The following is a 13,140-nucleotide window of genomic DNA, read 5'->3' on the forward strand; positions in this document are numbered from 1 at the left end:
CTTTATTTTGTTTTTTTTCTCTATGTCATAAATTCAATCAACAATAGTTCTGCAATTGACTGATTATTAACACGGTTCCCAGCGGATGATTACTTGCCGATGTCAGCCTGCGGGTGAAAGACTGCTCGGATCAATCTGTGAAGGAATCGAGGGTGTGCGGTATTGATCCTCGTTAAAATGTTTTACCGAAGTACTTGATTTCGCGCCTATATCTTCGGTCTATTGAAGGGAGGCATCACCTCTGCAGAGTTCAAAATTGTGATGGCAGGTCAGCGGATCATTTTCAGGGATGCTTCCTAGATCGTTGCCCATTGAGCATCTTTAAAGCGACATAAATTAACTACAACAACAACAATGAACAAAATTTACGTGGTAGCACTATGTCATCATATTACCTCTAAAGTAATCTGAAATCAAGCATTTAATTTGTTTAAAGTATTTTCGTAAAATGTCTTTCGGTAAAAGTAAATAATTTAAAAGTAGCGATAATTGAAATAAAAAAAATATTCTTATGCAGTGAAAGGCAAAATTAATGGGAAAGTGGTACCAATTTGCTTAGTAGAAACGTAGAAAATTACCATACTATTATTAACCGTGATCCCCCTTTTTTTCTCCGGCTTTTTAATTCCTAGTAAGAATATAATTTTCTTTTTTTTTTTGGTAATCTTTAAGAATAAAAAACAGTCAAATAGTTGTTAAAAAAGATTTATTAGATTACGAAATTATATATGTTTACTGAAATACAAAATTAAAAATAGTTAGTTTGAGAAAAAGGGTTTTTGATTTATATTCAAAAATGTATTAATAATTAATTTTGTAAATTAAAGAAGCTTCACTTATAATCGCTAAGATAACTGAATATTTGTTAAATTGTTTGGAAGTGAGCAGCCTATGAAAGATTTTACCTTTTAGGCAGAAGACGTTATATTTCATTACCATATATTATTAAAATTCTAAATATAATATTTCTCATTTATTCTGACATAAATACGAAGAATTAACGAAAAAAAATATGTTTAATGAAAATTCTGTGTCCAAGGGTTAACGGTCAATTCATTTAAGTAGTGTAAGAGATGTATATTGAAATACTAAAAAATAAGCTATGTAGCAAAAAGCAACATTTGTGGAGTTTGGGTACTCAATCGTTTAGAGAATAATCGTAAACAAGCGCCATGCTGTCGCCAATGATGCTTAATTAATATGGTTAATAGCTATTATACGAATTTAAAAAATTATTTATTTACAAAAATTCCAAGTTAATGGTAAATTTCAATATTATGTCTAGTAATGCTGAATACAGTTAATTCCATTTGAATGGGCTGAACTGCAAAATAAGGTTTTATTTTGTTTATTAATTTTGTCAGTATATACCGCTCAGTTTTGCTCACGATTTCATTGCATTGTTCCGTACCGAGCTATTGTTTTTCTTATTTTATTAATCCTGTTTGAAGAGCGGATATTCAGCTAGTTGAAAATAAGAAGATGTTGAATTATAGTTGTAAAAATTAGTTCGTTAAAAAATTAGTTAACTAACTTTTTTCGTTTCCCGAAACTCTGGCTTTTCCTCAAGTTAAAAGCAAGCTTTTGTTCAATACTCATCAGTATTTAAATCAAATAACTTCCACTAAACTACTACTGGACGTATTTTCGAAATTTTAACAAGTTTTTAATTAAATATATTAGCATTAAATTCTAATTTGAGATTCATTTAAAGTGAAATAGTGATATAGTACGTGTATATTAAGTGAATTGCGTACCTTGGTTATATAATACTATAAAATAGTAGCTTTCTCTTGATCTTCAAGAAAGGATAAATAAATGAGATTCTTTTGAATATATTTTCTTTTCATTTATTTATTTTTCAGTGGTAAGTAAGAATGCATCAAATGTAAAAAGTATAATATAGGAAGAAAAAAAATAATCAAGTTGGATCTGAGAAATTTGAAGCATGTCTATTTCTTTTCGTTCTTACACAATAGAGAAAGAGTATTGGTAGCCAGTTTGACTCTATGATGGTGCACAATCACATAAGGTCTATGACCGCTACTAGTGGCAACATCCTGAGAGCAGCTAAAAGTCCTGTCTGCTTAGTCAGCTGTAAAATAGAAGCATTCATTAGAAATCATGTTACCTTAAAATTCTGCAGTGGGTCAGAATCCAACCTAAGTCTTCAGTTATACTAATAACTGAGAACTGTGTCAGAAAATAAAGAGCTTAATTATTTTTACGAATTTAAAAAAAAATACAATTATATTTAATACACATTGCAAGATCAATAACTGAAATGTTATCTTGTTAAGGAAACAGAGATATTCTTCAAAGTAAATGAGAATCTGTGTAAACCATTGTAGAGTCCTCACAGAAAAGCTTTTAGCAGACAATGCTGTGAGACTATTCCTCGGGACAAATATGAATAATCAGTAGAACAAACTACATTGTGAATACTAATTACATTTTTAGATTAAAAACAAACTATATTTATTACTCCATATATGATCTAGGCAAAAGCTAGAAGAGAACAAGTTGCCATATATATATATATATATATATATATATATATATATATATATATATATATATATATATATATATATAAGAATTTGTGAAGTTCAAACTTTATAAAGATTATTGTTTATTGCTCTTGGGGCTAAGATATTTTAAGTTAGTCACTAGAATACTGTGATAATATTTTCTCAATCTCTATTTTTTATTTGTTTTTAAGAAATATTTTGACAAAATTTTTTTTTTAACTAATTTACTTAGTAAGCAATTAAAAATGTCCTATTTTAAGTATTCATAAAATTCTCATAGTATAAATTATTTAGATATATTAATATGGATTTATATAGACTAATTTTTAGCAAGAGAAATGAGCATAAATTATGTATTGCACTTTCTGAAATTCTTTTTTTTAACAAGAAACATCTTTCAATATTGTGGTATTCAATTTTATTTTCTATATTGAGCTATGAGTTCGCTCCATGGATGTGACACATTCATAACCGCTCAGAGCTTCTTCTTTGAATTCTAATTTTTCTTAAAGTAATAAGTTTATCTATCTGTACTAGTATAATAAGTTTGAACTCTCAGAGTGGTTTAAATTTTATATTTCTTAATAAATTTAATTATATTTTTTAAGTTGTGTTGATAAATACATAGCGATTGTAAAATGAAATAGATCTACTTTTGTTTTAAAAATTCTCTAAGTTAAAGTATTTTTTTTTTCTAAATGTTTTTGTTGTATACCTTCATTAAAAACATTAAATGTCTTTTTCTTTAAGGATCTTTTTCTGGATTTATAAAGTTCAATGCACTCTTCTAAGGAAATCGTTTGTTGTTTTTTGTTGTACACATTAAATGCGCATACCTTCATTGAAAACATTGAGCATGTTTCTCTCTCAATATATATATATATATATATATATGTATTTATTATTATTATTGCTTTTTTTTTAATGCATAGGGTTTTTTAATCCCTAAGCTAATTTTTTTTTCTTTCAAATTTAATAATTTTGAAAACAGCCATATTCAATTTATAAACAAAATATATGTCTATATTTAAGGATCTCTTTCTAGATTTTTCAATGTGCCTTTGCTCAGGTTTAAGAATTCTTTTTTTTAATAATCACTAGAATAATGTGATAATATTTTATTAATCTGTAATATTTTTTTCCTTGTTTTAAATAAACATTTTGACATAATTTTTTTTAAAATTGATTTACTTTGTATGCAATTAAAAATGTCCTATTTAAGTAGGGGAGAGTGGGGTCAATTGTAACAGGGTACGATTGTAACAGAGCAAAAATTTCGAGTGTCGGGTTCTAGATTTGGTTCCTAGGTGGCGCACAAGGTGTATTTAATAAATCTACATGTACACCCCTGCTGGCAACCATTTTTATGTACTTTTGAAAGAATTACATCACAAAAGATATTTTCATGCTACGTAAGTACTTTTTTGGTATTAGAATATTATATTAAAACAAAGTAATTTTGTATAAACAAATAAAAATTATTAACCGAATAATTATAAGTGGACACCTTAATCAACATTTAAAAAAAAAGAAGATTGGTTTTGTTAATTAACTAGCATTTTTTTTAACAAATGAAGCTGAAGTGGCGTCTTGGGGACGATTGTAACAATAAGTAAAGGGACGAATGTAACAGCTGAAAATAAATAATCTTATGTTTACAAACCATTACTTAACTCTTTAAGAACCACCTATAGTTTCCTATATCATTTATATTATGTTACACGTGCATTATTTTATTTGTCACCTTTCTCAGCATAAATTAAAATTTTGAACCCCTTAAAGTTAAAAGTTTAACCCTTTAGGTCTCTGCTCATTATTATTTTTACTCCTAAAATATCACTACTATTTTGATTAATAAAAAATATATCACAACTATGATAATATGTATAATTAACTATGTTTTAGTTGAATTTATGGACTGTTACAATTGACCCCGTAAGTAGGGACAATTGTAACAAGTGCACGACTGTCAAAAATTGTTAATAACTAATATAATAACATTTAAAATAAGGTATTTATTTTTTTTTCTAGTAAAGGATAGTCTACTTTACTCGTCTGTCAATTAATACTAATAATATATTGGATTTTTTGTTAGTTAAAAATAGTTAAGTAAAAAATTTTACAATTGACCCCACTCTCCCCTATTCATAAAGCTCTCAAAGTATAAATCCTCATATGTATAGATTTATTTTTAGCAGGAGAAATTTGTATAAATTTATGTATTTCACTTTCTGAAATCATTCTTAAAAAATAAACATCTTTCAATATTGTGGTATTCAATTTATTTCTATATTGAACTTGGAGTTAGCTCCATGGATGTAACACATTCATAACTACCTAATATTTTTTTTCTTATCGTCTTTTCTTAAAATAATTAGTTACCTGACTTTATGGACCTATGAATTAAAACTATCAGAGTAATATAAATTTTAAATTTCTAGATAATAAACTTTTCTATCTTCTTGAAATTGTTTTGAAAAGTGCATAGTGATTATTAAATGAACTTGACCTAATATTAACTTTACCAAGAATTCCATTTGTTTTAAAAATTCTGTCAAGTTAAAATGTTTTTTTCTAAAAATTAGAAATACGAAAATTTTAACGGCTAAATAAAAATGGGAAAGCTTGGATGGATGGATCTCTTATTTAACTTAAAAGACTAAACTCGACTAAATTAAAAACCCTTCAAAACAAGCTCCGTTAAAAAGCATGGATTAACTACAAATAGAGAGAGTATGAGAACGCACAACGACCCAGCAAATAAGATGGCGGTGTCTTCTCTACTTACTCCTAGCTCCATGAGATTCGCCATCTCGAAAGAGACTTCACAGATTTTGGACTACGGCCAATCAAAACTGAACAGATGAGGAAAAGGCGTGGCCAGGACTACAAGCTCCTCCCACTCTACCTGCTTATCCTGCCTGACGATCCCAAGCACCGGGAAATCTTCAAAAATCGATTGAATACTGGACACGTGGCAACCGCTAAGTAATCCAATCAAATGCTATAGGTGTCAAGGCTTCGGCCACACACACAAGAACTGCACCAAGGAGCCGGCTTGCATGCCTCCCTCTCCCTCTTAATTGAAATTCAGAGTAAAAAAAAAAAAATTAATTTCGAAAATAACTTCAAAGTTGAATATTTTTTTTTTTTAAATATTAGTTTAACTTAACATTATTTTCATGAATGTCTAAATTTTAGAAGAGGCGAAGCACGTGATTCGCTTCTTTACTTTAATTTCAGAGGAAAATAAAGTTTTCTACTTAAAATATCGCTTCAAAGTTGGAAAAAAAAAAGTTTTTTTACTCAATTTCTAAATTTAGAAGGGGCAAAACTCATTATTGGCCCTGTAAAGTTTCAAAAGAAAATAATTTTTTTTCTTTAAATAACTTCAAAATTGAAAAAAAAAACAAAAAAGAAAACAGTTTTTATTTGTTGAAATAACCAATATTTTAGGGGCCTCTATTTTGGGGGCGAATGTTCACATTTCAGGAGGGGAAAAACATGTTCTTCGCCCACTCGCTTAAATTTAAATTTCAGAGAGTGCGACTGTTCCCTTTGCCTCCCCCCCCCCTCGGTTGTCACGCCAGGAAGTAGAGGCTATAGCAGACAAGTATAAACTGAACAATAGCTTTTATTCTCCTTCTAATAATGATGGTCAGCGCACAACTGGGCATGCATTAAGGAAGTGGTACACAGACTTGGGGCGATTGACCAACAGGGCGATTTCTACTTTCAATGGGGCAGTGAGTATTAACAAGGAAATAAATTAAAATAATGATAAAAAAAACCAGCGAATATTGAAATAGAAAATTTATACGAAACCCATCGTTCAGATGAAAAATTATGAATTTAAAAAGAACTAACATTTCTGAACTTTCTCGTTATAATTTGGGTAAAACGAAGATCTGTCTGCCAGATCCCTTCAGAACAAAGAAATAGGCTGAATATTTTCTTGAAAGCGGACCTCTAACGAAAATTCATGTTTTAGCTGGTAAAGCAAACCTAATTCATTGTTAAGACAAATAATAGTTGTCAAATTTTAATTATCAACGCATCCAGTTAGAAAAACATATGTATTTCCTTTATATATATATATATATATATATATATATATATATATATATATATATATATATATATATATATATATATATATATATATATATAGAGAGAGAGAGAGAGAGAGAGAGAGAGAGAGAGAGAGAGAGAGGAAAACATCATGAACTAGGATCCACAAAGCAGCTAGGAGGAATTTTTGTCATTGTGAAAAAATAGAAATTCCATGTGTGATGTTTCGAACATAGTGTAAACTTTCACGTTCAGGAAAAAAAAAATTTCAAAAAGTAGGTTTCATCAAATGTTAATAATTTTTATTACTTAAAAATTTGAGCTAAATGGGTCCAATATTTTCTGAAATATGAAGTTTTAGAAAAATTCGCATTTTTAAAATTTGACTTCAGAAGAATTCTTCAATACATTTCGCTCAAAGAGATTCCAGGACTGACTATATTCAAACCATATTTCCTCGATTGCAGCAACCTCCCTAGATTTGAGTGTCAGGAATCCGAATGTTTTGAAAAAAGTGTTTATTCAGAGACAACGCGTTTTCTCGTCTAATTTCGTTACTTATGAAAATTGCTATGAGTAAATATTATAAGAAAAGACATTTTACCCGGATTTTCATCACGGAAACTGCGGTTTTTTAAAGAGTATATAAAACTCAATAAAAACTCCAAAATTTAAATTAAAAAAAAAAAAAAAAAAAAAAAAAAAAGAATAACCTACAACTTTTTTGATCTAAAGATTGGCCCATGGTGCTATCTCAATATTTTCAGCGAATTATAAATAATTTATTAAACGTTGCAGTTGCCATAAGGGATATAAAATCATAAGAAAACATTTTTTCCCTAGAGCAGCATTTCCCAAGTTTTTCAGGCTACGGAACTCTAAATGATTGATGTAGCGGAAGACCAATTTAATAAACAAAGAAAGACTATCATTAATTTTGAGGTGAAGAATTAATTTTTGCTATCTTTTTAACAACATTAGTTTTAAAATTAGGTGTTGTGTCAGATGGTTGAATTTTTCCGGACGTGTTCTGAATTTGTAATTAGAACAAGTCTAGTATAAACTGAAAATGAATAAAATAAGCTGAGTTTCAGATAAAAACAAAATAATACAAACATTGAAAGTGGCTATTATGGAAACACTTTTTTTTTTTTACAATTAAATTTGTTTTTTTAGTATTAAAAGTTTATTGGAAAATATGAGTGGATTTATTAAAAAAAAACGAGACTGGATTGGTAGGATATTACTTAAATAAAAACTTAATTCGCTGTACTGATTGGAAATAAGAGTCAACATGTTTCACGCGCTCAAAAATGGGCACTCATTTTCAAGACTTGCCAGACGTAAATGATACAAAACAGAGGCTATTTTAGTTATAAAACGCGAAGTTGCAAACGTGAAATGGAAAAAATGAAGGTGAGAAACAAAACTAAAAGAACTCCAAAAGTCGAGTTATTTTTTAAAAACTGTTAACTTTTTCAGTGATATTTTGCTTGAATAATTTAGCAGAAATAATCGAAATATTAAATAAATAATGATTAGATATGAATGTAATTGTATGTTTCAAAATCTGTTTCTAATTTAATTGAATTTTCTTTTATAACCGACACATTTGTTAGGGTTAACGATTTCTAATGTTTAACTCCGTAGCCTTGTAATTTTGAACCCTATCCAGAAGACAAGAGAACTCCTGGATCATGCATTGGGAGAAATTTGCCTTCATGGAGAACTTTTTGATGAAACTAACCCGAATTTGCGTTACATGAAGAGGAAAATCTCCCACAGTTAGCCTGACTGCAAGGGGACTCTAACCTATGATCCGCTTACCACTGAGGATAATTTATGCTAGAAAGCAGCATGCGGAATTCGTATCGACCAGCCACTGATGGGATTCGAACCCGGTTCACCTTATTGAAAGGCTTTATCCCCTGACCCATCACGACACAATTTAATTGAATTGTCTCAACTCTTGGCCATCCGCGGAACACATTTTGGGAACCGGTGTTCTAGAGAAACACGTTTTTTTTCACGACGGATTTTTGATTCAAATTATAAGGAATAACCACAATTTGAAAATGCGGTCCAGCAATTTTGTTAATTTGAGCCACATACTAAGAATTTTATTTTTTGCAGAATATATTTTCAAAGAATTAAAAAGTAGTAAACGTTTTTGTCTTGTAACATAAAAATTTTTTTATATTGAAATTTTCAGCTAGCGTTTTACAATGCAAGATGATTCTTGCTTTGTTTAAAGCCTTTTTAAATAATTTACGAAAAATATTTTACTATTTATCAATTACTTTTGAAATTTTAACCACACCCGAATTGGACTTTTTTTCATAACATTGTGAGGAAAATGTAATTATTTCCTCGTTTGCGTTGCTTAAAACTACCGATAGTTCAAATATTAATAGTTCTCCAGTGTTTATTTTTTAAATTTTACGCATTGTTCTTTATTATCTTTTAAATACATCGTTCATTGAAATTCCTAAGATCGCTGGTGGCAGCGCTGTATAAAAAATAAAACTGTGGTAAATTAAAGAGTTCCCGCAACAGCCCGTAGTGGGTTATGGGGGATAAGACTGCACCATTTCGTGACCAATATGGCACGACTGTGATTAGCACTATGCACAGGCCACCTTTATTTTACACATCAACTAATACCCATCGATCTGAGGCTGAGTAGGCTTCTTACCGCCTCTGGAAATCGAACTCCAACTCTTCTCAATGACAGCTTATTGCGGCGTTAACCACTGAGCCATCACGACTCAAAACAGTGTTAGGAGAATTTCGATAACTTTCACCAATTTTAGCCGTTCTAAACCAAACCACTCTAAATTTGAAAATCAAAAATCCGAAGACACTCCCGCCAGACCTAATTGTCAACTTTAAAATTACCTCCGAGCTCCGATCGGGGAGTTATCCATAGTAGATACATATAAAATAAAGCCGGGATAGCTTGGTAGGGCGCTGGACTTAAGTTTATGAAAAGGGAAGTTCGAATACAGTAGGCCGAAGACTCCCGTGTAGTAAATGGTGACTGATGCGCGCTAAATCTGTCGGGTCACAAAGTCCTCGATGTTCCCATAAAAATCAATTCCTCTGATGGTGCTGAATTGGAGATTTATCGTTCTCTGGTTCAGGTCAAAATTACGATCTGTGGATGAATGTATGAATGATTCTGCCTTATTAACGAGTATGACAGATGTCAAATTCTTGGCCATAGACGCCACTAGAAAACAAGAATAATCGCACCCTCTGTGTCTTAATATCCGACTACAACAACAATATATATTATATAAAATATTTATCTATCAATACTAATAGATAAATATTTTATAATAGTTGCATTAATCTCCCCCAGATCGCACAGCATTCTTTTTCTATAGAAGTATTTTAAACAAAACGCTCTTGCAGAAAAGATCATGAATAAGGGAACATGGAGGACTTTGTATTTACTTCGGCTGACCGGATTCGAGCTGCAGTTCAAACGAACGTGGATCCAACGCCCTGCCAACCAGGCTCCTTTATCGTTGCAACACCGGTAATGTAAAAAAAAATGCATGGAAATTTTCTGCAAAAATTATAGCAATTTTTTACAATGTGCTAATTGCAAAGATAAAAAACCCTTTAAAACATTTAATAAATACATTAAATAATTCATTGAATTTCATAAACAAGATACGCACTCTCATCAAGTTCCTAAAACCTTTCCAGTTTTACGAAAAAATACACTCCTATAAAGTTGTTAAAACCCGTGTATAGGTTTCATAACTTGAAAAGAAGCTCCAAGGAATATATATTGAGTTCATTCATGCTTATAATTAAACTGAAGCACGTATGAATGTAATAAGTAAGCAGTAAGTATAAATTGAATTTTCTTCAAAAAGTGTTGTTTTTTTACTCTTTAGTTTCATAATTTCAATTTTGAACCAGTCAGGTTATATATTTTCTAAATCTTTGGTCTAACTGAGAGAGTTTTCGTGGTTTTCTTCTCCTTGTAATAAGGTACAAGGTTTTACTGCAATAGCTCCTCATTGATGAGAAATTTCACCTCCGAAAGGTTCCTAATTTTCTATATTGGGTTTAAATTAAAAAGGATGCTGAATTTTCACTAAAATCGAAAATTCGCTATCTCCCTTTTAGTTTCCTATTCAATGCTGGTATAAGAAAAAAAAAATTCAACTCTACGTTTTAATTTTTAGAACATCACTTTAAGAGACAATTCATTTTATCATGTAAAATTTATGAAGACTTAAGCTCCAGATCTTTTTAGTTTATCTGGTGATTTTTTTAATAGTTTCATTTTAAATGGTCGATTTTTATTTAAAAAGAGAAAAGATAAAATTCATGTACCTCAAAAATATATATATATTTTTACTCTTTGCTTTACCAGAATACTTTTTTTTAAATGAATGAATTTCATTTGACACATTTCAAATTTTAGAGTACTTAATATTTTTTTTTAGCAATAAATTGTTCCAGATTTATATTTTCTCCCAAAACCAGGAGTAATATCTAATGTTCGACAACAAAATTCGTTATCATTGCAAGTGTTCTACATGGATTATGCCACCGGGCGAACCATAGAAGGTTTCCTTGGTTTTCTTCATTGTTTTCCTGATTACTGCCATTGGAAGTCTTCCATGAAAACAGGTTGTGACAGAAACTTTTTTCTTCTTCTCAGTGATGAAAATTAGAAAGCGTTAAGCAGTGGTTGTCACGAATTTATGGTCTATTATCAACGCCCATGATAAAATAAATTAGACATAGCATTTTTACACACAGTTTGAGTTAAATTCTTATACATAATATGCATTGCAATGCTCTATATTTTAATCAAAATATTTATAAAAACTTTCCTTTTTTTTAAATTAAAAGTGCTAGTTTAATTGACACCTGTGGGGAAATACACAGAAGTTCCATCACCGTAGTTACGGGTAAATTTGCAAAAAAATCTATGCAGTATTTTTTTTTATATACTATTAAATAGAAGCAAAACTTTCCCAGGCTCTAATTTTTCTTGAATTGGCGTAATTTATTTAGTTTTTGGTAACCTTTAAAATGACGTTGAATCCCGTTCAAAACAAACTATTTCAAATTTAAAAGTTATAAAGTAAGTGTTCTTAATGATCCAATTCGTTCTATTTAATATTTTATTCTATATACTATTTAGTTATTTCAATACTTTTGTTAAAATGAAAGTCAATTAAAAATTGTTTTGTATATAATGACTTAAAATATCCCTATACTAAATTAACACTATGATTTAAAGTGTTGTTTACCTGCAGATGCAGGTTTATATCGGAATTTACATATCGTGATATATACTCAGAAAAATATTATGTTTTAACAATATATCACGTTATTTTTCTAATTTAACTGAATTACATTATTTTGCTATTGGTTTAAAAATTATATCTGCTATTGGTTTTAAAATTAGATTGTTTGTTTAAAATTGTATTCTTTTCAGAAAGTATATTGCAAGAAAGTATATATGAAAGTATTAGTAATATTGCACAGAGCTCTTTTGATTTAGTTAAAATTTTCGACTGATTATTTTTAGAAATTTGCATTTTTTTTTAAAGAAAACAAACACACAATATTCTCATACGAATGCACATATATATAAGAAAACAAATACTCAATAATTAGGAAAAATTCTATTTATAATTTATAAAATATATAATGTAAAAATTGAAATATTTTAAACCATGAAATCGTTCATGGTGTATGTATAAATTGAATTTGAATAAAATTGTGGTTTCAGTGGAAAAATGCAATAAAAGTTGAGATTATTTATGAGAGAAACATAATCTATATCCTTTCATTTTGGTATTTTATTTCGAACTAAAAGTCTTGATGAGAAATATTTATGAAACATTAATGCATATCTAATTCTTAATTTAATCAATATATTTTAATTGAAATTTTTTGAAATTTTCCCACTTTTATATAAATAATTTCATATAAACAATCAAAATATTAAATAAATAATGGACTGGATAAAAATAATTAACATTATTTCTCGGACCCCCGCAGAACACCTTTTAGGTACTACTGGCCTAAGGATCACTTCGCCCAAATGCAGTGGAGTAGCAAAATGTTAGTCAGACGTTGTCTCTTTAACTGAGAATATTTATGAAACATATTTTTCATACTTTTTATAATTTTGTCTTAATTTTGATCAAAGTAAGAGAAAAATATATTTAGCGTCAAACACCGGTGTCCATTTCTGTGTTGAAGGTAAAATCTTTCAAACACTGCTCACTTCCCAACTATAACTTTTCAAATTATCCAAACAATAATTTTGCAGTTATTTAGATCTATGAGAAACAATTATTCATAATTGAAATTTCTTTAATTTATAAAATCAGTTATTGATTAAATTTTTTGAATATGAATGAAACAAAACTACTTTTTTTGGATATTATACTCTTATTCAAATATAATTCGGATAATCTAACATACTTTCTTAGTAACTATTAGACTATTCGGTTTATTACTTTACTGGGACTCAATCTTAGTGATTTGAGAG

The sequence above is a fragment of the Parasteatoda tepidariorum genome, chromosome 5, assembly GCF_982258835.1.
Source record: "Parasteatoda tepidariorum strain Cologne lab strain chromosome 5, Ptep-v5.0, whole genome shotgun sequence".
Lineage (NCBI taxonomy): Eukaryota > Metazoa > Arthropoda > Arachnida > Araneae > Theridiidae > Parasteatoda > Parasteatoda tepidariorum.